This window comes from Rhinatrema bivittatum, chromosome 9 (genome assembly GCF_901001135.1).
Source record: "Rhinatrema bivittatum chromosome 9, aRhiBiv1.1, whole genome shotgun sequence".
Classification (NCBI taxonomy): Eukaryota; Metazoa; Chordata; class Amphibia; order Gymnophiona; family Rhinatrematidae; genus Rhinatrema; species Rhinatrema bivittatum.
In genome coordinates this window covers 157,135,451-157,159,943 of record NC_042623.1, presented here as the reverse complement: position 1 = coordinate 157,159,943, position 24,493 = coordinate 157,135,451, and the positions used below count along the sequence as shown (strand labels likewise).

General features: G+C 41.6%; 1 protein-coding gene across 1 annotated transcript in view; it reads right to left on the bottom strand.

Annotated features, from left to right (window-relative positions):
* The window catches only part of GPC1 (glypican 1), a 470,368-nt gene that overhangs the window by 314,303 nt on the left and 131,572 nt on the right, over positions 1-24,493 (bottom strand). The gene's annotated exons all lie outside the window — the stretch shown is intronic.

Below are 24,493 nucleotides of genomic sequence, written 5' to 3'. Positions count from 1 at the left end.
TTGAAAATGTACCTGTATGGGAAGAATCTTCATATTATAAGCACCTTATGTCATGGAGACAACTGACTAGCTGTTAAAGGTGCAGAATCCTGTCTGGATCTATCATTAAGAAAAGCACCTAATTGGGAAGGGTGAAAGAAGACATATTTAACTCCCTGAAAATTTAACAACACACTTACAAGGTAAAAAATAATCAAAATAAAGCCCCCAATTTCAAAACAGCTGGATGCATCAATAACAAATGTTTCCTCTTAGACTGAGTAACTTTAGCGACATCTGGAAACATAACGGATTTTAAGCCCTAAAAAGGGAATATCTCTCTTGCGGAAAAACAACTTCAAAATAAAATCCTGATCAGAGTCCAAAGCAAAAGTGACAAGTAGTTGAAGGTACAACTTCTTCATCCACCAATCTTTCTAGGAATGAAGAAAGATGTGAGGAATCTAATGGACCAGCAGCAATGGAATCATCTCTCACTTGCATATCTTTTCGATTCACTGGGATATAATAAGCTTTTTATGTAGGAAGGAGCAGAGATTCTGAAATAAATACGTTTTCCATAAAGTATTTGTGTAACATCTTTACAAGAGTAATCAACTTCTATGGAAAATTAATAATCTTGATATTCCGATGACGAACAACATTTTCAAGATTTTCAATCTTATTTTGTAGATACAAATGCCCAGATGAAACAATTTTGACGGCTGAGGGAGGATATGATAGAGGTGTTTAAAATCATGAGAGGTCTAGAACGGGTAGATGTGAATCGGTTATTTACTCTTTCGGATAATAGAAAGACTAGGGGGCACTCCACGAAGTTAGCATGGGGCACATTTAAAACTAATTGGAGAAAGTTCTTTTTTACTCAACGCACAATTAAACTCTGGAATTTGTTGCCAGAGGATGTGGTTAGTGCAGTTAGTATAGCTGTGTTTAAAAAAGGATTGGATAAGTTCTTGGAGGAGAAGTCCATTACCTGCTATTAATTAAGTTGACTTAGAAAATAGCCACTGCTACTACTAGCAACGGTAACATGGAATAGACTTAGCTTTTAGGTAGTTGCCAGGTTCTTATGGCCTGGATTGGCCACTGTTGGAAACAGGATGCTGGACTTGATGGACCCTTGGTCTGACCCAGTATGGCATGTTCTTATGTTCTTATGATGGATTTTTGCAGCACTGTCCCTTGGTCTCCAAGGAATCCAGTCTCAATAAGATTTCAAGCAACTGAGAATGTGAACCTTGAACTGAGTTATATAAATCACATTGCTGTGTAATAAACTGAGCAACTTGGATAGAAAAAACTTAGTTATGGCTTCCCAGATAATGTCCAGAGTAATATTAGAGAGTTTTATCAGTGGAGTAAACAGTAGGGATGTGCACAATTTTTTTTTTCGGTTCGTTTTCGGGTTCAGAGTGGACCATTTCGGTCCACTCCCCGAACCCGATAACTTTTTTCGTTTTGTTTTCGGAAACAAACCGAAAAAAAAACCCCACCCCAACCCTTCAAATTTATTTAATTACAGCCCCCCCACCACCAGCCCGTTTCCCCACAAGACTTAATAAAAGCCCTGGTGGTCCAGCGGGATCCTGGGAGCGATCTCTTCCTCTCGGGCTGTCGGCTGCCACTAATCAAAATGGCGCCAGTGGTGCTTTGCCCTGGCATTTGTAACAGGGGCTACCAATGCCATTGGTCGGCCCCTGTCACGTGGAAGGACCAATGGATGGCCCGCACCATTTTCTAAGATGGTGCCTGCAGTCCATTACTCCTACCATGTGATAGGGACCGACCAATGGCACCGGTAGCCCCTGTCACATGGTAAGGGCAAAGGGCCACCAGCGCCATTTTGAATCCTAGCAGGCTTGACAGCCTGAGAGCAGAAGATCACTCCCGGGACCCCTGCTGGCCCACCAAGGTTTTCAGTAAGTCTTGGGGGGGGGGGGGAAATCGGGGATGGAGGGGGGGTTGTAATTAAGTAAATTTGAAGGGTTGGGGTTTTGTTTTTTTTAATAAATGTGCCCCTCCCCCCTCGCTAACCTGAAAACTAATTTTTCCTGAATTTCGGAAAAATGAATACACATCCCTAGTAAACAGTACCTCTTTAGGAAGATTGTAGAGGAAAATGAAGAAGGCAGAGATTCGGCTCCCTTCGCACACCAGTCAGAAGCTCCACGAATCAATTCCGCCATTCGGTCACCTCCCAATGCCACCACAGCCAATATTCTGCTGTCAACCAGTTGTGTCAGAGGTGAAACAATCTCATCAGTAATGGTCATGGGAGGTCCAAGTTGCGGAGGAATTTGTTGCGGTTCTGGAGTTAAAGATGACTCAAGGTCTGGGACAACTGCCAATAGACCTCTGCTCAGCGATCTGTCCAAAGACTAGGGATGTGAATCGTTTTTCTAACGAATTGAAATATCGTATGATATTTCTAAATTTGTTAATATATTGGGTAAAAAAAAGAAACAATCACTTTTCCCCCCCCAAACTTTCATAAAAATCGCTTTTCGGGTTAGTGCGCGTAAACTCATGTTAGCGCGCACTAACAAAAAAAATTTTATTTTGTTATTTTTTGTTACTTTTTGCTATTTTTGTTAGTGCGCACTAACCAGCAAAATGATTTTTCACTAAAAACAAAAAGGGGATCCGCAGGAAAACGAGATTTTCCCGCGGCCAGACGATCCCGAAAACGGGAACAATCAGGCACCTGATTCTCATCCCTACCAAAGACGCCTCCACAGAGTCTGAAAGAAGGTCCTGGCTCCAAAGTACATGTATACTCATCGGGCTGGTAAGAGTAGAAATTTCAGACACCTCCAAAAATACTCTTGCCTTGCCCTTCCTCTTACCCACAGCAATAGGCAAAATCATAAGTTTAAGAAAAAACTTTCAGAGAAGGTAAGAGGGGATCAATGGAGCAGCTTTCCTTAGTATGCGGCCATCTTGGATCTTAAATTAAACTTTGAACAAACATATTTGAATACTTACTATAGCTTATGGCTTACCCATATTTACTATTTATTTATTTATTTATTTTTAATTTTTATATACCGGAATTCCTGTATACAATACAAATCAGTCCGGTTTACAGTAAACGAAGAAATTGCCCCAGTCTGGGAGGTCAGACCTGGGTTGATTACATTGAACATTGAACATTGAAAAATAACAATGAAAAATAAAAATAAAAAATAACAATTAACAATTAAACATTAAACATTGAATGTTTTCGTGACCTAAATTAAATTAAATTAAAATAATTAAAAAGTTAAATATTGCATATATATATATGTTGAATATTGTTAACTGTATAAAACAATAAATTAAAGGTTCAATCAGGATAAGGTGCTTAGTTGGATTCTGTAAATTGGAACGCTTGTCTGAAGAGCCAGGTTTTTAACTTTTTTTTGAACTCTGGCAGACTGGGTTCAAGGCGTAGGTCTGGGGGGAGAGCATTCCAATGGTGTGGTCCTGCGGTTGAGAGTGCTCTTTTTCTTAGTAATGATGTTGCTGGAGGGGCGAATAATGTGCCTCTGTAGGCGCTTCTGATGGGTCTGGAGGATAGGTGTGGACGAAGTTGCGTTTGGAGAGATATAGGGGCGATGTTGTTTATTGATTTATGAATAATGGTAAGGGTTTTATAAAGGATTCTCTGTTTGATGGGTAGCCAGTGGAGGTTGCTCAGGATAGGGGAGATATGTTCTTTTTTATTGGTGTTTGTTAGGATTCTGGCGGCGGCGTTCTGTACCATCTATGTTATAATGCTGTGACTTGATTAAGCTACAGTTTAAAGCTTAATATTTATTTCTCTTTTTTAGAGTGATATTTATGCAACCATGTTTTTCCAATGAACCTTGGCTGGCTAAGTCCCTTCCTTGAGGCCCATATTTCACAGGAGTGGCATGCTTCCACGGATGTGGGTTTCACTTATGGTTTTCTTCTTGCTGAATCTGCTTTTTCACTTGTTTTGGTTGAGGGGTACACTCAGTCTGTTTATTTTGTAATATACTCTTTTCTAGAGATATGCTTCATTTTTATATGCCGGGTCGGGCGACCCGCGGAAAACTTTGTTTTCCAATGAGTCATTTTTTTTTCTAGGCAATTTTCGCCGAAAAACAAGGGGGAAAAAAAACCCACCCCAACCTTTCAAATTGACTTAATTAAACCCCCCACCCTCCTGATCCCTCCAAAACTTGCCTAAAGTCCCTGGTGGTCCAACAGGGGTCCCAGGAGCGATCTCCCACTCTCGGGCCATCGGCTGCCAGTAAACAAAATGGCACTCGTGGCCCTTTGCCCTTACCATGTGACAGGGGCTACCGGTGCTATTGGTCAGCCCCTGTCACATGGAAGGAGCAATGGATGGCCCGCGTCATTTTCTAAGATGGCGCCAGCCATCCATTGCTCCTACCATGTGACAGGGGCCGACCAATGGCATCGGTATCCCCTGTCACATGGTAAGGGCAAAGGGCCACCGGCGCCATTTTGTTTACTGGCAGCCAACGGCCCAAGAGCAGGAGATTGCTCCCGGGACCCCACTGGACCACCAGGGACTTTAGGCAAGTTTGGGGGATCAGGAGGGTGGGGTATTTTAATTAAGTAAATTTGAAGGGTTGGGGTAGATTTTTTTTAAATAAATGTGCCCCTCCCCCCCGCGCTAACCCGAAAAATGATTTTTCCCTGAAAGTTTGGGGAAACCTCGATCGTTTTTCGGGTCCTCTGACCCATGCCGAATTGGACACGTTCTTTGAAATTTTCCAATTCAGCAAAAACGAATGCACATCTCTACACTTTACTGCTCTGCGGTTGCTGCTTGCACTTGATTTTTATGTATCTTTATCCCTGGGCACGTTGCAAGTAGTGATGTGCAAGTATTACAGGGTGCAGAAATGTTATCGCATGTTGCAGTAAACTAGTTTGTTAACTTCTAATTCCGATATTCTGGAAGCTTTTACCAAGAGCTATATAAAACTGAATCAAATAATTCTGTTTCTTCCCTTAACCAATTTCTTTCACAGGTGAAACACCCAGAACAGATCAACAAACCAGATTGTAGAGGCCTTTTAAATCAGAGGAGATTTCCACTGCTATTTCTGCGTTGAATGGGGGGGGGGGGAGGTTCAAGGGGGCTTTTATAAAGATTTTCAGAAAAATCTTGCTCCTAGTTTGCTCCTAAATTATTCCAATATGTTGACGTCATCAATGCCAGACCCAATATTTTCTAAAGCCTGTGAGTAGTATTGCCAAAGCCAGGGAAAGACCCCCCAACTAGTCTCCAATTATAGACCAATTTCATTACTGAATATGGATTATAAATTTCTTGCCAAAGTTTTAGCTTCCTGGTTAGTTAATATCATGGGAGAATTAAGATCAATCTGGTTTTAAAAAGGATCAACTTATTTCAAACAATTCATGCCTTTTTCTCAATATTCTAGAGCTAGCTAAGTTGGATCCTTCACCAATAATAGCTCTATCTCTGGATTCTGAAAAAGCTTTTGTCAGAGTAGAATGGGAATTTCATTTTGCTACATCACAGTGATTTGGGTTTGGACCATCTTGGGGTTTTTTTTGTGAATTTACAACTTCTCTATTGCCATCCATTAGCTTGCCTATTCGTCAATGGTAAACAAACTAGGAGCAAGATTTTACTTGGTTTGGTTATACTTGATTTACTCAACTATCCTATACGTTTCTACATGCCTCCATCTACCTGTGCATTTACATCCCAACCTAAGTTTGGGACACATATCGTGTATTTATGTTTGCTATTGTATATTTAAATTTGCTACTGTGTATTTAAGTTTGCCTTCTCCTTCATGCCTGATGCTCTCCTTTTCCATGCATCTTCCTCATGCACCTCCCAGTTATTTATGACCCTGTTTTTTGTAACTTCTCTTTTCCCACTTCGTTCTCCCCTATTACATGTAAACCGGCATGATATCTCTGATGATGGTCGGTCAAGAAAAAACAGCAAATAAATAAATAAATAAATAATAAATAAATAAACTCTCCTCTACATTTGAGTTAAACAGTACTAGTCAGTGTTGCCCTCTTTCCCCCTTTTTATTTAACCTGGCTTTGGATATTCACCAAAATCCTGCTATTGAAGGCAAAGAAGTTGGCATAGATATGTATAAATTATCCACTTATACAGATGATGTTCTATTGGTAACAGGGATTCTTTATTAGCAGATATTATACAATTGCAGAAAAAAAAGCCCGGTTTAGATAAAAACCCAACTCTGGCCATGTTTCGCTCATATGAGCTACCTCAAGGGCTTCATCAGTACGACAACCTCATGCATAGATGTATACAGTATCGCAATATGTCAATTTTCCTGTGTCAATATTTCTTTTATAGTCTGATACAATAATGCCAATAAGTACACTGGGCTTTTTATCTGCAATTGTATAATATCTACTAATAAGGAATCCCTGTTACCAATCTGCTCTTCTTGGTAGCTACTTTGCCATATTCGATCGGCTTCCATTGTGTTTCCTGGATGATGATCTATTATACATCAAGAATCTTAATCCTCATCTCTTTTTTCTCATTTCTTCCTACTCTGTCATCTCAGGATATCGTGTGAACTGGCTAATTATGATGGGTAGCCATGAGAAGATAACTGATTATCCATTTTGGAGAGCGAAAGAAGGGCTCCAATATTTGGGAATAACATTTTTTTACACTCTCCTTCAAACTCTTAGGCATTGTGAGATCTATTTTACAACTGCTTCAAAGGTCTTTCCTTCAGTGGTTTCCCCTATATCTCACATGTTGGGGAAGGCTTGATACAATTAAAATGGTAATTGCTCCTAGACTAAACTTTGTACTCTCCATGATCCCAATTTTTTTTACACTGATCTTTAAAGACAAGTGGACTGTTTGTTGCTTTGTTTTTTGCAGCAATATAAGCCCTCAAGAATAGCAGCCTCCAAACTGAAAGCTGACAAGAGTATGGGTGGGGTGAATTTTCCAGATTCTTATAGTTACCATTTGGCTTATATTTTGCAGCAGGGTATTTTTGGATGTCTGAATCCCTGCAATTGAAAGACAGTCCCCGCTGGTTACATGTAAAGTGCACAGTGCTGTTCCCTTTTCCTTTTGAAGCCCTTCCAGGGATGTCACTCCCGTCTCCCTTCACATTGCATCCTATATTATGCTCCACTCACGGGGCGTTTTCAGAATTTGATCAGTTGCTGCTATCTTTCTCTCCTAAGTGGAAGTATTCTAGTTTAGGGTCCCCATGGTTTCATTCTCATATTAACAACGCTGGCGAAAGTCTAAACTGGACAGTGTGGCGAGATACCAGAATTTGGTTTTTAGTGTCTTTATACAGGGATCAAAAACTGCTTCTCTCAGAGGACCTAATAGCCACTTACTCTCTACCAAAATACCAATTTTACTCTTGGCTACAACTTCGTGCTTGTTTGGGATCTGCTTTTGTCTCTAAACGCCTTTCTGACTTTCCTAGATTATATTTTCTGTATCGTAATTTTGATCCACTGGCTCATTTAAGCTCTAGAATATACAAAACTGTTAAAGAGTCAAGATTCCCTTCTGCGGTGGGTTTTGCAGAATCCAGCAATTTTGGCAGAAATTTTGAGGTATTTTATCTCATATACTACATGTACAATGTCCAATTACTTATTGTCGTATTCCATGCGGCAGCTATCCCTTTCCATCTTTCTGCCCCTTATCAAAGATTATTGGATTTTTTTCTAGTGGTTACAGTTAAACTAATTTTATCCTTCTGGAAGAACAGTGACTTACTCAAGGAGCATTACTGGTGGAATAAAATTTGCATTTATTGCAAGTATGAAAAGGCAGTTGCTGTTAAATTTCACCATCTCACCCTTTGGTCTGTGATGTGGAAACCTTTGGGTGCTTATTCTGAGTCTTCTCTTACCACAATCAAGCAACAACTAAGGTATTGTTCTTTGAAGCTATGTTAACTCTTGCCCCCACCAGTTGGTGGGTTAATGTACTACTTTTTTATGAAATCCTTTTTCTCTCTCTCTCTTTTTAATTGTACATTATGTATTGTTTATATTTGGTTTATTTTCTTGAAAATAATAAAGACATTTGAGCAAAAACAAAAGTCCTTGCTCCTGTCTCTGGCTGTTGACTTATATTTTCAGATTCATATTCTGCTGGATATGGAGAATTCAAAATCATCTTTTGCTAAGGGGGATCATTTACTAAGCTGCAATACTTTATCACTATTGAGGGGACAAATACCGCAGGGGGTTTTTTCCATGGTATTTTCCTCCATACGCAAAAATATTTTGGTGGCTTTCCCATTAATTTTTTCTTTCGGAAAAAACTCAGCAAGAAAAATAAAGCAGGGAAATGTGAAAATAAATGATAGCAGCTCCCTTTGCCCTGAGCCACCCATTGTCTTTAAGGGGCCTATAGCAACCCCACTCCCCCAGTCATGTAAAATACCCCCCAGGCACCTGGGTAGGCCCACCCATCCCCCTGCCAACTGTCAAGGTGGCTCACTAATGATACAACAAAAAAAAGTAGTGCAATCACACGGCAATACTCCCCCCCCCCAAAGTACACAAACCCTTCCCCAGTTTCCCCTTCTCTAATCCCTCCCCCTTTGAAGGTAGCCAATCAGCCCCAAAGCCCCCTCCACCCTAGCTCATCCTGAGGGGCCCCCCAATACCTTTGAATAAGTCATGTGATGGGGGTAAGACTAGATAACACCATTTCAAAAGATCGTGTTGAATGACCTGGAGCCTATAGGGGTGCTCCGGGCCCCACTAGAATACCAGGGACCTATTCAAAGGTATGGGGGCCTCTGGAGAGTGGACTAGAGTGGGGGTTGGCAAACCTCAAGGGCAGGTAGGCTATCTTTAAAGAGGGAGGGGTTTTAGAAGAAAGGGTAAATGTTTGTAGACTGGGGAAGGGTTTGGTAGGGGAATGGGGTGTCACCGCATGATGGCACTTTTTTTTTTTTTTTTTTTTTAGTTGTGTCACTTTTGGGTCACCTCGATAGGTGGCGGGGGTTTACACAGACCCCTGAGGAGGATTTTTTTTTTTTTACATTGGGGTGATGGTTAGGGCCATTGTAGCCCTTTAAATTAAAACACCAAAGCAACAGGAAGTGTTTTATCATCCTGATGCCTACCCAAACAGTTAGCTACAGCTCCTGAATTGTAGCTAACATTTTGGGGAACAATGTGGCTTGCGTTATTTTTGGCAAGCCACATTATTTTATTTACATGAAATTAGCTAGGCATGTAAAGCAGCTTATTTTAATAGAGGTGAGTTTTTAGGGAAAATATTGTACAACATCACCACAATATTGGAATATCACGTGCTAAGCAATGTGTTTTGCGTGATATACAGCATTTCTTTTCAAGATAAATGCTATTTTTCATGCGTTATACTCTTATTGCAGCTTAGTAAATATACCCTTAAGCTTGGCTGAATCTGACATGATGCTGGAATGCTGCAGCTACTTAAATTATCACATCCCAAATAGTAATATACAAATATTTTGACCAAGTCCATTAAAACATTTAGAACAAGTGCAAACAGACCTGTTGGATTTGCTATTATAGTACTATATAGGATATGCCACATCTGTAATCAAGATATATATGATTATGACAGACATGTACTTACATAAATTATCAATTTTTAATACTATGCATTTAAAAATAAATTAATTTTAAAAAGATGTTTCCCCATTGTATGCCTTTGGAAATAATCTTTAATGTACAAGGCTTATTGTCTCATGCACAATATTTGAGCTATACTGAAAACCCTTTAGTTATCACAGGATTTGACTACTGTATAAATGGAGATTCTGCAACATTTTTTTTTACAGTGCCTCTCTGTCTTAGGAACAGTCTATATCACACATAATCCAGAGCTGCTGGCCAATGCCAACTCAAGAATGATAAATCAAGGCACTGCAGCTTTTAATCTCACTTCAAGTGTTTGTATTTAAACATCTCAAAACACTTGGAAAATGGATTTCTTAATAATAACATGACTGGCTTCGCATATCATTCATGACTTGAAGCCAGTTGGCAGATCTGATAATTACCATCTACATGTGTTGCCACCCTACTTCCCTGCTCAGCTTTCTTACATTTTTAAAGCTTGCCAGCCTGATCTTCCCTCCTTTACCTGGTTTCCTCCCTTCCTCTCCAGCTTTAGATTCTAGGCCAGAAGTTCAGATTTTTTTGTGGCCTCAGAATGCAGTCACCAACATCTGCTTGTGGCCAGATTTGCTGCTTTCTTAAATACGCTCTCCCCTCACTCCCCTCCCTTCCTGTCCTCTTCTCTTCCCTGCCTCCTTGACTCCCCTATCCCTTACCTCTCTTCCCCCTCCCTCACTCCCCTAGACAGAAGCATTACTAGGTACTTAAAAGACTTGGGGTATAGGCCTAGGGGCTTCAACCCATAGAGTCTTCCCCAAGATTTTGATCATTATATTCAATTAAACTGTACTTAGAACATACAATAATTCAATACTGAAATTCAGTTCAGTTTAGTTTAATTTGTTCTCTTAATATACTTCCTTTCTGTATTAATCAAAGTGGTTTACATTCCAATCACCACATTCTTGGCAGCTATTGAAACCTTTTACTGGACGTGTATGCATTATCTAAATATACTGAGGTCCATATTCAGTGGCTATGCAGTTCTGCTAGTCAGCCAGATAAATTTATCTGGCTAACTAGTGCTATATATTCAGCAGTGCAGATGTGCCGCTGAATATACACAAATATCCTAAAGTTAGCCAGCTAAGTTTATCGGACTAACTTTAGGACAAGTATATCGAATGACCAGTGTTAGCCAGATAATTTATCCGGCCAACTCTCATAGAGTTTGCTGGATATCTTATCTGGCTAACCCAGCTCTCCCCAGAATGCCTCTATACCACCCCTGACTTATCTGGCCAAACTCTATCCAGCTAAATAGTTATCAGTCTAGAATTTAGCTGCCAATTTTTCATTTAAATTGTGAGCAGATGAGAACTCAATCCAATAAAGAGTAAAGGGTTTTGCAATATAATCTCCAATGATATAAGCATAGAAACAGATGTCAGCAAGCCAGTCAGTATGCCCTAATTAATGTACGGGCTACCTGGTCTTATCAGTCATTCACTAGAAGTATATTTTTTTAAGAGATTTTTTTGCATTTAAAAAAACAGACTTTGATAGATAGATCCAAATATTACGGATACAATTCCAAAAACCCAACAATAGCCATGGTTTCATAGAGAAACGCTTCTTCAAAGCATCAGAGAATCCAGTATACTCCAGGTACCATACAGCTATGTTATATTTATTTATTTATTTAGATTTCTCAAACTCGATACTAGATCATTGCCCAGCACCGTAGTTCATGCAAAATAGATCAGTGTTACATAATCTAGTCACTAACCTGAAAATAAAATGCTTATTTTTACCTTTCTAATCTGGATGGGAGGAGTTGTATTGGTTTCACACTTTTTTCTGATTTTCTCTTGTCTATCTTCTGCTAAATCCTTTTCCAGGGTCTCCTTTCTGTTTTACTTTTCTTCTCTCTCCTGTCTTCATCATTTCCTCCCCTCCCCGGACATCTACCCTTTCATCTCATTTTTTCTTCATTTCTCTCTTCTCTGCCTATAAGCCTTCTCCCTTACATCATTATCACTTCACTGACACTCATAGGGGCGGATTTTAAAAGGGTTACGTGCGTAACCCTTTTAAACCCACTCCTGCACGCACCGAGCCTATTTTGCAAAGACCCGGCGATGCGCCCAAGCCCTGGACGCACGTATGACCCGGGGCTTGAAAAAAGGGACGATCTGGGGGCAGGGAGGGGGTGGGACCGAGGCCTCCGGCACAGCAGCCATGCCGGGGAATCGCGAGCCAGCACTCAGCTAGCGCACGCAACCTATCCATGCCCAGAGGCAGGCATAACTAAGAAAACAAAGGTGGGGGGATTTAGCTAGGGCTGGGGGGCGGGTTAGATAGCGGAAGGGAGGGGAATGTGCGGGGGGGCGGGAGGGCGGGAGAGAACAGAAAAAGCCATCGGGGCTCCCCTAGGGCTCAGCACGCACAAGGGGCACAAGTGTGCACCCCCTTGCGTGCGGCGACCCCGTATTTTATAACATGCGCGTGGCTGCGCGCGCATGTTAAAAACTCGTGTGTAAATATTAAAATCTGGCCCACACTGTCTATCCACTCACACCTGGATCTTATCCGCCCTTCACTTCTCTTCTGTCCTTCATCAATCGGTCAACTTCCAGTTCTCCCTGTCCCAACACGTGACCTTCCCAGTTCTCCCTTCAATTTGCAATCTCAGCCCTCCATCCTCCCCCTTAGCGGGTTGCTCCCTTCTCCTCAATAGCTAGAAGGGAAAGGTGTTTTGGTATGAAGAGTCAACTTGCATGGGTCCCAAGGAGGAGACCCCACAGTATTTTTCTCCATGATATTTTAGCACCAGGGAAAATATCATGCGGTTCTCAAAACTGCAATACCAAGTGCTGCAGTTTAGTAAATGGTATTTTCCTTCCCTAGGGGAAAAATGCGGCGACTTAGTAAATGACCTGCGTTAGCAATGCAGCTCTCTCTTCACCTTGCGGAAGCTGCCTCCCAGTGGCAAACCGTTTTACCGTTTCCAGCCCCCACCAGCCAGCTCCTCAGTCCTGCTTCTTTTGCTGGGGAGCCAGCACCTTCTGTCACTCTCGGAATGCAGCTACCGAGCCTGCAAAGAAATCACCCCGGCAGCCGCATTGGAGAAATGATTTAGATGCCACTGGTTTGTTACTTAGAAGCAAAGGCCCCTAATGTTTTCCATCACAGTCACTGCATTCAGACATGAACAAGCCGAACAAGACAAGGACAGAGCCACCAAGCAAATTGATTTTACTAGGGAAGAAAAAAAAAAAAAAGGCAGAGAGGTTCTCCCCTCTTGCTGCAATGCTAGCAGTATACTAAGAGAAAGCCTCTTCAGTTTCCACAGAAATGCTCTGATGTACAAGAAACAGCATATTAATTAACATATCAACATGAACTAGAAATAAAAATATCTTTCTTGGAGACAGAAGGAATAGATAAAATAATTCCTAGATAATACACTATTGCATAGCAGCGCAGGTAGGTTTTGGTTTAGGATATTTTGTGGCCCAATCAGTAACCTTGGAAGGAATATTTTACCCTCTAATCCCCCCAGGCTCAAGGCTCTGTTTTATGCTAGTTGCCCTACTGGAAATTGTTCAACTTTCCTGTAAACACGTGAAAAGATCTCAGCAGAGGATGGCCCCGTCCCATGCTGTGCACCGCTGCTGGTAGTGTGTGGGGGTGATGTGCGCACACTGGATGCCCTGCAAGTCCCAGCATGCCATGTTCTAATAACAGCCCCGTCTTTGATCTCTGCCTGACAACCGGCAGCTGACAGATTTGTGTCGCTGTCTGCCAAGCTATAACAACTGATGTGCAAGAGGGAGGTGCACCCTGTTCCAGCTGAGGGGGGAGCGGGTGGGAAAGCAGCAACGTGTCTGGAGAACAGCAGACCCGCACTGGGATCACAGCAGTACATTTCATTATGGGCACAAGCCACAGGTCACAAGCATCAGTCAAATACACTACCATTTTCCGCTCATTTTTTACTTCCACCTAACAGATGAAATGCAAAAAAAACCCCAGTCTTTCATAAGCCATTTCTCAAAATAACAGTGAGGCATGCAAGCATCCCTCTGGTGCTGACAAGTCACAGTGTAAAAATGTAACTGCTGAGGGACCCCTGTGCAGCTGCTCTGTGGCTTCTGTCTGGCGTCTCCTTGCTTTACTTTCTGCAGCAACCAAGCATGCAATAATGAATGGAATAAGAAGCCCAGGATTAGTTTTACTAACATTTCCTGCAGCTGATTTTGTTTGACAAGATGGCCACCGCCTGAGGATTTTAGCTAGCATATGAGGTAGATATGAGCGCTGCCCATTGGGAACATGCACTTGTGCTGCTGACACGGGTCAGGTTAAACTAAGAGGCTGATGTACTAAAAGCTGCAAGGCATTTTGGCAAAAGTGAGCTTCGAACAAAATGCAAGAAAAGCAAACATTAAACCATTTCATGCTATTTTTTTGTGCAAAGCCTCTTTTACGAAAAAAAAAAAAAAATCGCAAAACAGGACTTTGAAATAGTAAACCATATTTTTAGTCCGCTAAGTGCAAACATTTATTTAAATGCCACACTGATGAGCTGCTGTGATGCAAAATCATGTAACTCGGCTCATTAATGTATGAATTCGTGAAAAAGGCTTCCGTAGGCCCATTTTCACAGATTCTTTGTAACTGGCCTGAGGGGACAGTGGTTCATGTGCATAGACACGTGGTGTTAAAGGGGGACGTATGGCCCGCCTGAAGTCCCATCTCTGACCCACTCAAGGGCCATTAATATAACCCAAAAAGGTGTCTTGTTAACTCCCTCTTCTTTAAGCCCTGCCTCCTTGTTCCCCAAAATAAGTGACAGCTCCTGACACCCCCAACCCCCATCCCCCCAAATCTTACCCCATAAATAAGGCTGTTTTCTAAGAGCAAAAGCGATCTCCACTCACTCCTACCCTGCTGGCACTATCTTGGCAAATGGCACTGGCTGACCCTATGTGCCCTTTGCCCCAGCACATGCGGTCAGCTGGTACCATGTTCAAAGATGCTCCTTCCCTGCTGGCACAAGTGAGGATCACTCCTGCCGCCTGGGGTAAAATTTGGAGGGATGGCGTGGGAGACAATTTGCAGCTTGAACCTTTTAGAGTCAGGGGTTTGGGTCTTGACAGGGAAGGGCTTATTAAAGGACATCTTTTTATTATATTTATGACTTGTGAGTGGATTGGATTTTGGGACTGAGGATGGGGGGAGTTCCCAGCCGCTAACACCATGGAAGCCCCATGGCTCCCAGGCCAGCATTGCCACAGCTGGGAATACTTCAAATTCCTAGCTGTGGCAAAATACAAAATATGTTTTTTTTCTGAACATTTGATACAGATGCAAATTAACTCGGAGCTCATTAGCATCCATATCAAAATTTTGTGAAAACAAGCCTCTAACACATGGCAAATACCACAATAAGGGGTGAATTTTAAAAGCCTGGTGCACGCAAAAGCCAGGAGATACGTGCAGAAGTCAGGTGGCACATGGCATGCAGATTTTAAAAGGCGTTCCGGTACGCACATATCTCCCGGTACGTGCACAAAATGTTTTTTTCGGAAAAGGAGCATGGCAAGGGCATGGTATTGGCGGGGCATAGGCATTCCAGGATTTCTGAATGCAACCAGCGTGTAGATACTTACACTCACCAGCGCGCATTGTGTCCCCTACCACGTACCTTTACTTCTGCTATAGATGGCACATAAGTCCTAAAACAAAAAAAACTAGGCTAGTCAGCGGGGTTTTAAGGGTAGGAGCTAACAGGGTAAAAGGGAGGCCAATTAACTAGGGGGGGGGGGGTAGGAAGTTCTATCCTTTACTTGGTTTAACTGGAAATGAACTGGGGAAACTGGTAATTGCGTAGGCGCACGTATCTACTAAAATCACCCCACTTACGTGATAGAAGCAGCATTTGCATGCATCCATATAGAATTGTGCACACATGTACGTGCGTACAGCCTATTTTATACCATACGTGCATATAAACATGTATGTTATAATATGGCCGCATCCTTTGGCGCGAGCCCACATATGCAGGTACATATGCACCCACGCAGCTGTTTCACTGTTACTGTCTAAGAGTGATCCGCCACATGACAGAGGTGACCTGGCATCTTTCGGGAGCACCAATGTCCTGCCAGCAAAGGGTGGAAGCACTGAATCACAAGAAGCACGAACCACCCTGCTATGAGACCCGGGGTTCCCCTTTCCAATTTCCAAAGGCAGTTTGAATTCATTCCTTCTTGTACCCATCATAATAGCCTGGCACCTGGACTCCTTCAGCTTGTGGGCCCTGGTACGCGTGCACTGCCTGAGTACTTTGACAGCTGTGCCACTAAAACACAGCTTAACCAGAGACTCCATTGAAATGAACACAGCATGGCATTTGCCCAGCTCCAGCATGGCATTTGAAGGGACGCTCTCGGGGCCCAGAATCCTTTGCATATCTGCACCTTAAGGTGGACTGGGGCAGATGCCTGTGGTCTGAGGGAGACTCTTGTATACTCCCTCATACTCATGCATATTCATTGTGGATATCCTGCAAACCGGATTGGCTGGGGGTCCTCCAGGATAGGAAAAAGAAAAGTGAAAATCCCATCCAACAACTTATTGCTGTGTTGACAGATGCCAGGGTCTGTTTCTGAGCTTAGAACAAAAATCCATTGAAAACAGGGACTCCTAATGTTCCAGTATATATATATATATATATATATATATATATATATATATATATATATACTTTATTAAACATCAGTATATCAAAAGAGTATATATTGCACACAGAGAAAACATGTTCTATGCTTACCTCTTCATCACTTTGGAAAATGAGATTTCCGTGACTCACATTACTATGGTTAATTAATTGCTAAGAAGCACAGTATAACGGATTTGGTTAAGTGCAACTGTTCTGTTACAATAAGGAAACATTTACACATTAAGATTCTCACAGGGGATCCAGATATTTCATATTAATTAAACCTTGATCACAACATGCAGGATGGAGGAACAGATTTGTTTTCAATCAAAATTTCCTTCATGAGTATAATTAAAATACAACTCTCATCACAGCCAGATTTCTAAATCAAGGGAGGAGGTGGGAATGTGGAGGGTTGGGTCTTTTCAAGGCCTCCCTTTTTGGCACAGATATTGTTGGTCTAGCAGCAGCTACATATTATTTCATAAGAGAGCGCCTAATGTGAATTTAGAAGCTTTTGAAATAACTACTCTTGTGTAAAAATGCTGGCTGCAGGCAAACAAGCTTTCTCGGTATGGAACAGGCAAAGAATGTCATGAGTCCCAGTGATACCAAAAACCAAAGCTGGCTTGGAAATGTGACAAGAAAGCAGAAGAACTTTCCACACTATCTGTATGTACAATTTACCTTTTATTTTCTTTCTGCTGCAATTTATAGAATACTTGGAGGCCAGACAACCCCTGCCACTCTCGACTAAACTAAGATGGAGGCCCTTTCATGCCTTAGTGTAGCCCCAACTGGAATGTTCTTTCACAGGCAGTCCTAGAGACCAAAGAAATGAGTCTCCAACCGAACATTAGTTATGAAAAAGCAGACTGCCAGTAAGCTAAAGCAGAACTCTTGCTGCTAAGTACCTCCATCTTGTACCCAGGAGCAGCGATGTGGGCTCATCTATCTCCTTCAGTAGAAGATGGAGGCACCAAGAGGCTAAGGAATGGAAGAGTCATGCCATTTTCCTAGCAGAGTAGTACTTCAGGTGGGGGTAGGGAAAGTAATTTGTATTCCATCAAAGTAACATTCTTACCTGGCTGGACACCAAGAATGGATGTTTAAAGGACATAAAATATGCTCTTTAAACACCCATTGGTCAGTGCATATTTTTTACAATTTTATTTTTTTTTTGCTACTGCTTTTCAACTATGCTTTTTCAACACTGGGCCTAAAGTTCTGCAATCCATGAGCTTTTATTCACAGAATGTTTTTCCAGTTATTTCCCACCAACCCAGCCTGACCATCATCGTGACAGGCGTGGACTGCACTTTATAGCAGCCAACAGGTCAGACTACTGAGCATTGCGCAACAACCAGAACTCTCTCCTAGGAAGAATGCTGCCTCCAGAGTATCCACAGTCCGGCCGGTCCAAAAAAGCAGGCGCCATCTTCAAAATATAAACTAGGGCTGCCGCTAGGCCATCAAGCCATCCATATACACTACACATTATGTCAAAAATCTACTTCTGTCACTAAATGAAACACAGAAGATGATGGCAGATAAGGATCCAAAGGCCCATCTGGGCTGCCCAGTTTGCTTCTTTTTGCAATGCTATAAATCACAGTTTATATCTTTGGCTTTCCTTCACGTCTTTGTAACTAAGGATCCTCTGTGATTATTCCATGCTGCCTTACCTAGCAACATAGAAACATTATGGCAGAAAAGACCTCACAGCCCATTTAGTCTGCCCACCCACACAACTCCACAGACTCTAAAATGGAAGACATCTGTTCTGCTTGGGATGGCGTTTTTACCTGCATTACCTCCCATTCTCATGCAGCAACCTTGCTTCCTTTCTGAGAAAGAATATGTTTTAATGCAAATTCTGAATGCAAGTGTAACGTTTAAAAATATTAATGTTAAATTAAAAACGTTGGGGAAGACACTGAAAAGACATTTAGGGAGTCATTTTCTAAGTCTTCGCAATGTCTTCGCTGGCAGCGATAAGGTAAGCCAAATTATCGTCGCCAGTAGCGCACCCAATAGCGCCACCTTTCACGGTGGCGCTATTGAGTGCGAAAGCCGGCAGCGATAACACCGCGGTGGTGTGATGGCTGCCGGCTTTCGCAGGTCTGCCCCCCCCCCTTCGCCCCCTCGCCCCCCGTTTTCACTGGATTCTGAGGTAGAATGATGAATCCAGGCCTTAGAAAGATAACTCACAAGTTATTCGTCTAAATGGCTTAAATGGCATATTGAGCCTCTTATCTGGCTAAATTATAGCCGGATATGTTGTTATCTGGCTATAATTTAGCCAAAAATATAAAAGGGGCATTTTGTGGGCGTTCTGGGGAGGGGGTCTCGTTATCCAGCTAACTTAGCCACATATCGGGTATATCCGCTAAGTCAGACCCATAACTTTAGACCTGCTCAGAGGCAGGTCAAGTTATCCAGCCTCGTGGGATATATATTAAAAAATAGAATATATCTAGTTAAGTTAGTTTCCTTAAAAAATAAATAAATAAATAAACCTATTGCAGCCTGTCCTCCACTTCCCTCCCATTCCAGCTGCAAAGGCCCTATGGGACCAAAATAGCCCCCCCCCCCCCCCCCAATAGTAATTTATTTGCGCCAGGAGTCCACACCACCCCTCCTCCACCCCTTGCTCTGACTTCCCCTTTTATGTGGAAATGGTAAAATTTGCAGCCTGAAGATTCCCCTCCCCCAATGCCCACCCCAATGTTTTCCCTTCTCCCCTTTCCCCCACGGCCTGTACCTTTATTTCCAGTTAGGTCTCCAGGATCACGGCATCCTGCTACCGCAATGCGGGACCGGCGCTTCTGGAGATGCTACCATCGTTGCTAGGCTACTACGATGCAGTTTCCATCCTAGTAGCGGGAGACAGGCCACAATTGGGTTTTTTTTTTTCTTTTTGAGGAAACTAACTTAACCGTAAATATTCTTTTTTGAATATCCAGTCATGTCTAAAGTTATACAGCTAACCATAGACAAATAACTTTAGACATAACCAGCGATATTCAAAAGAATATCCGGTTATGTTTAAAGTTATACAGCTATGCTTAGTCGGAAAACTTTAATTGGAAATATTCAGTGAGACCTTTATCCCACCCAAATATCCAGGACAAGTTAGCCAGCTAACATTAGCCGGATAACTTGCCCACTAAATGTCCTATTGAAGATGGACCCCGTTATGTTTTTGCACTTTTACCAACGAGTCATTTTGAGTGGGGGTGAGGAGGAAATATTGTAGAATGCCTCAGAAAACACCATGTCCAATTAATTAAATAGTTATTCAGCAGTTAGCCATTCAAACAATACTCTCCTACAGACAGGATTTGTTTGCAGTTCATGCCCTGTAGTGTCTATAATGATGAAGGAAAAGCAGCTCAAAGTGAAGTCCTGTATCTTCTTTCATTACTAAAGGTCCCAGGGCTCTTTCTGCAATATTTGGGACAATAATGCAGGTGTCGTGAGTTAACAGCAACAGCCTGGCTCACCCAGCATGTCTGTAATAATGTACGCTAGATAAACCTTTTCTGTTTTGTTGTAAAGTGTACATCTCTTATTTAAAAAAAACCCAAAAAAAACAGTACCTTAAACAAAAGCACTAACATATACAAATACTGAAAAACATTTAAAGCATGGTGGTCATCAACTTTCAGATGTCCTGTGTGTAAAGATTATTCATATCCTAAAATAAACATTGTTAGGGATGAAGTTGATATTTAAAAAAAGTGTGAAAATTAATTTTATATTTTATGGTGTGGGGCACGTCAAGAAAATTAATAGCTTAAGCTCAAAGTAAACACACCACTGTGTGTATAATTAATAATCTGTGGAGGACAGGATATTTCCTGCCTGTCACTACCATGCCATGCCATGCCATTCCTAGGGTGAATTATTGCTGTTGTATGTTTACACTTGCTCTAAGTGTAATCTCCTGACGGGGTGTATAAAATGATGGAAGATAATCCTTCCAAATGTGTTTTGGTGGGTTCTAAAGTCTGGTCATGCAAATGGTGAAATGGACCTTAATGGTAACAGCAGGAGTAGTGAATGACTCCATTCTCTTCTTTTCTGATTGGACAGGGAGAATGCCCATCAACTCTGGGATGGGTATTCTCCCAACTCTGGGATGGGTTAATGGGAGAATACCCATTAACTCTGGCACTTCCAGGTTAAAGCACTTTAAGCTTTAACCCATATTCTCTATTGTATTATGTTACAATTACTTCCTGCCTTTACCTTCTTTCCAGCTATTTAAGCTTCCAAGTTTTTTACTCCTTGTTAAATGTAACTTTGCCTTATTCACCTCTATTGTTAATCACTTTAGTTATTGCTTCAGTTATACCCTTGTTCTATGCAAACCGATCCGATATGGTTATTACTATGAAGGTCGGTATAAAAAAAATGTTAAATAAATAAATAAATAAACTCCCCTCCATGAACTGAGCCCATGCTTCACCTCAGTGCTGCCTAAATAAGTTCATCAGACACCAAATTTCAAACTTCCAACCCATTAACTCTATTTTCTGGATGAACCAAACAGCAACTATTTACATGGTTGTGAAGCAGGTTACATTGTTACTCACTGAGTACATCAGAAATTCATGGGCTTCCAATAGTCATAATCACAAATAACATAATGGACTTCTGGTATCATAATAGTATATTCCTTCCCCTTATCTGTTTTCTCGCATAACTGCTTTTACCGTGTACCAACGTTAAGAGTCAGTCTGAACTCAACAATTACTCTTCCATCACACCTCAGTCCCAACCCTATTTAAGAAATTGGTTTCACTCAATAGCATACCCTTATCAACATTCATATCCAATGGTGACCAAATGCAACTTTCCATTTACATGATCTACGCATACTCCCATGGTCTTTGATCTTCCTTCAGCTTCCCCACCACCACCTACCCAGTGCAGGTTCTCCAGACTACTGCACTCCAGGAACACTCTTCATTTCCCTGGCATCATTCCCTCAGAGGAAGAGATGGCATCCTCTGCACGTCACCTTCTAGTCCAGTCTTACTTCCACCTCCTGGTTAGTTCCTCGGGAGGAGTTAAAACCCACTCTTCCTTCATGGCCTCAAGCCTCTCCCCTTGAGGGGAAGAGCCCCTACAGGGTCCCACTCAAACTCTGTTCCAGCTGGTCACATCTCTGGAGGTCCCTATTTCCCAAACCACTCTGGAAAGGCCAGGAACCAAAGGGCAAAATCCTATCAAAAATTTTTATAGCTCCCATTACCTTGATCACCCAATCATATTAACCCAAATCTTAAGAGAACATAAACACTGTTTCTCCAACCTCACATTAAAAAAAAACAGTGCTCATTCAGAAAAAATGTCATCCAGTGGTTTTTAGCAGTACTATAAACACTGATCTATAAAACATTTTTCAAACATCTAATATGGACACAAGGTGGTCTCCCTCACCAAAACCTCGTGTACAGTTACAAGACCCAAAAGAGTGCACCATATTTGGGGGTTTCCCTACATAAGGTATTTTTGATGCGTACATTTCCTTTTCAGTTAAATTTTTAAAGAGTCTTTTATCAAATTGCACACAAAGTGCTAAAGTAAATGGACAATCACATAGGTCACCATTACCGGAAAGGGGTGTTTTTATAGGGAGATCAAAGAATCGAGGACGACATAGGGAGACTGCCAACAGGAAACGTAGCCAGATATAAGTGCAGGAGATTTGTGCTTGAGTCTGCTGGTTGGAGGTTATCATGGAGGTGATCTGATCAGGCTTTTAGAGAGGTGAGGAGGACAACTGAAGCTGAGGCAGGAGCAACAATGATGAATTCAGACAGAGACTTTAACTAACAGGAAGATCCTGCATTGCTCAGTCATCCTTAGATACAGAAGTTGGCAAAATTAAAAAGTAAAATAGAGAGCAGTCTCTCACTCCCATCTTGGCACCCCTTTTTTTCACCCACAAGAGACAGAAGACACAAATACGTTAAGCACTGAAATCTAAAACGGGGAATATTTCTAGGCGATTGTGTTATAACCAATCACATTTTTGAGAATCAAACTCCACATCCCACTTAATTCCTAATTTGTTATAAAGTATAATGACTCGTGACTATGTTCGCTGAAGAGTTTTGCTGCAGGCATGAAATTGAAGAAAGTCCTTGCTGAATAGGGTCATTATGCAGGAAAGAAAGAGAAAAAGTGGCTTTATGCTAACAGATAGAAAGCTGTTATTCAGCCTCTTTACGAACTCTGACGTTTCACAATAGAGAACTATTTGGGAGCATCAGATGCTCCTTCGGGCTCTACTTGCCAAAAGAGATCTGTCGCATTCCGTGAGTTCCAGCCCATGGATTAATCTGATTTCAGCTGAGAAAACGAGCAGTCATGGGCTGCAAGGTGCTATTTCCGCCCGATGTTCAATAGATGTTGACTGCTGAGAATGGGAAAGGAAAACTAATACAGAGATACTCTCCAATTTCTTTCTTCTCTGTTTTTTCATTTTTCCATCCTAGCTTTCTTTCATTTTGCTTTTGGAGGCAGAAACAATCCACCAAAATGTGGGTCAAGTGGACTGCAAGTAGTTAACAGTTTATTATGTTTAATGCTTACAAATACATGCTTGGTCATGTTAACCCTCAAAATCAACTGATCTGAAGCAATTACTGTAAAACTGTTAACAGCAAAAAAAAAATGTATTATTCCTTTGCAAATCCCTGAGTTTGAATGCTTGCCTTCAACACAGTGGAGGAGTAGCCTAGTGGTGAAAGCAGTGGTCCGCAAACCAGGCTTCAAGCCACATCACCCTCCATTGCCTCACATACAAACGTAGGACCCAATTTACTAAGGCTTTTCTCCTATTCTGTGTCAATGGGAAAAATGCTTAGCTAATGATCCACTTGAATTGTAAACCCCCTTTGGAATTAGGGAAGTACCTGAATGTAATCTGCTTTGAGGTGCCTGAAAAGCAGAATATAAATTAAATAAATAAATGCAGTGCCATGCAAGAAAAGCCTACTATACAATAATGCTTCTTAAAACTGCACTTTACAAGCAGTCAAATATCTGTTTATGTCATAGCTGCTCTCTAGGCACAATTTCTTTTCTAAACAGAAGAGGGGCAGCAGAAGGCTTTTTATTATTCTGCTTGTGTAGCTACCTGATTTTGCCCAAACACAGCTCTACAGAGTAGAATTTTGTTATTATTATTACCTATTACACAATAAGCATCATCACAAAATGCAGCACAGTAGATGTGTCAGGAGCAAAATCCAAGGCACGAGCCCTCCACCCCAGAAGGGGGATTTCGGATGTTCTGGATGTAACAGCCTGCTGTGATGCCGTTTGACTAAAAGAAGCTGTGCAAACCCAAACTCTCACTGTTCTAAAAAGATACTGACAAAACAATATTTCTAGGGAAGAAAACCCCACTCGCAGAGCTGAGAGCCTTAAAATCATTTTCCGAGTGTCAGTGGCATAGCTATAATCTGTTTGCACAGCTTTGTCTTGGCAAGAGAATCCTTTTGAGGTCTTTAACCTCCTTGGATTGAAGCCAGGAACTGCTATAAACCTTTCAGGTCTCCTCCTTTCTTCTCATCAAACTTATAGCTGGTAGCCTTGCACTTTCAAACTGCAAATAGTCCATAAGCAGCTTGCTACAAAGTATGTTTATGTTTATTTTAATTTGATAAGCCACTCCTACAGTAACACCCGGAGCGAATTACAATAAAATCAATAAAAGGCCCTACAATATAAAAGCCTACTGTGTACATACAACTTAAACATCTCAGAATAATAACCCAATCTCTCTTCCCCCAAACCCTTAAAACCACAAGACATTAACAGATTTCATTTAAGCCCGAAAAATCAGTTTGAATAATGCAGTTCTTTGAAGGGTCACTGCAGATAAAAATCCAATATAGCACAATGACCCTAAACAATTTTGACCAAATAATGTACTTGCTCTGAAATCAAATACCAAATGCTTGAACCTATAACCATATGCTGCTAGGCAGACTGGATCTCTCTCTCTTCAGTTCTGTAGTTTTTGCAGTGGTCGGTACATCACAGGACCGTATGGCTGAGACCAGTAATATAACAGAGGAGGACGCTGCGACCAAGCAGTAACTTACATAGTAACTGACAGCA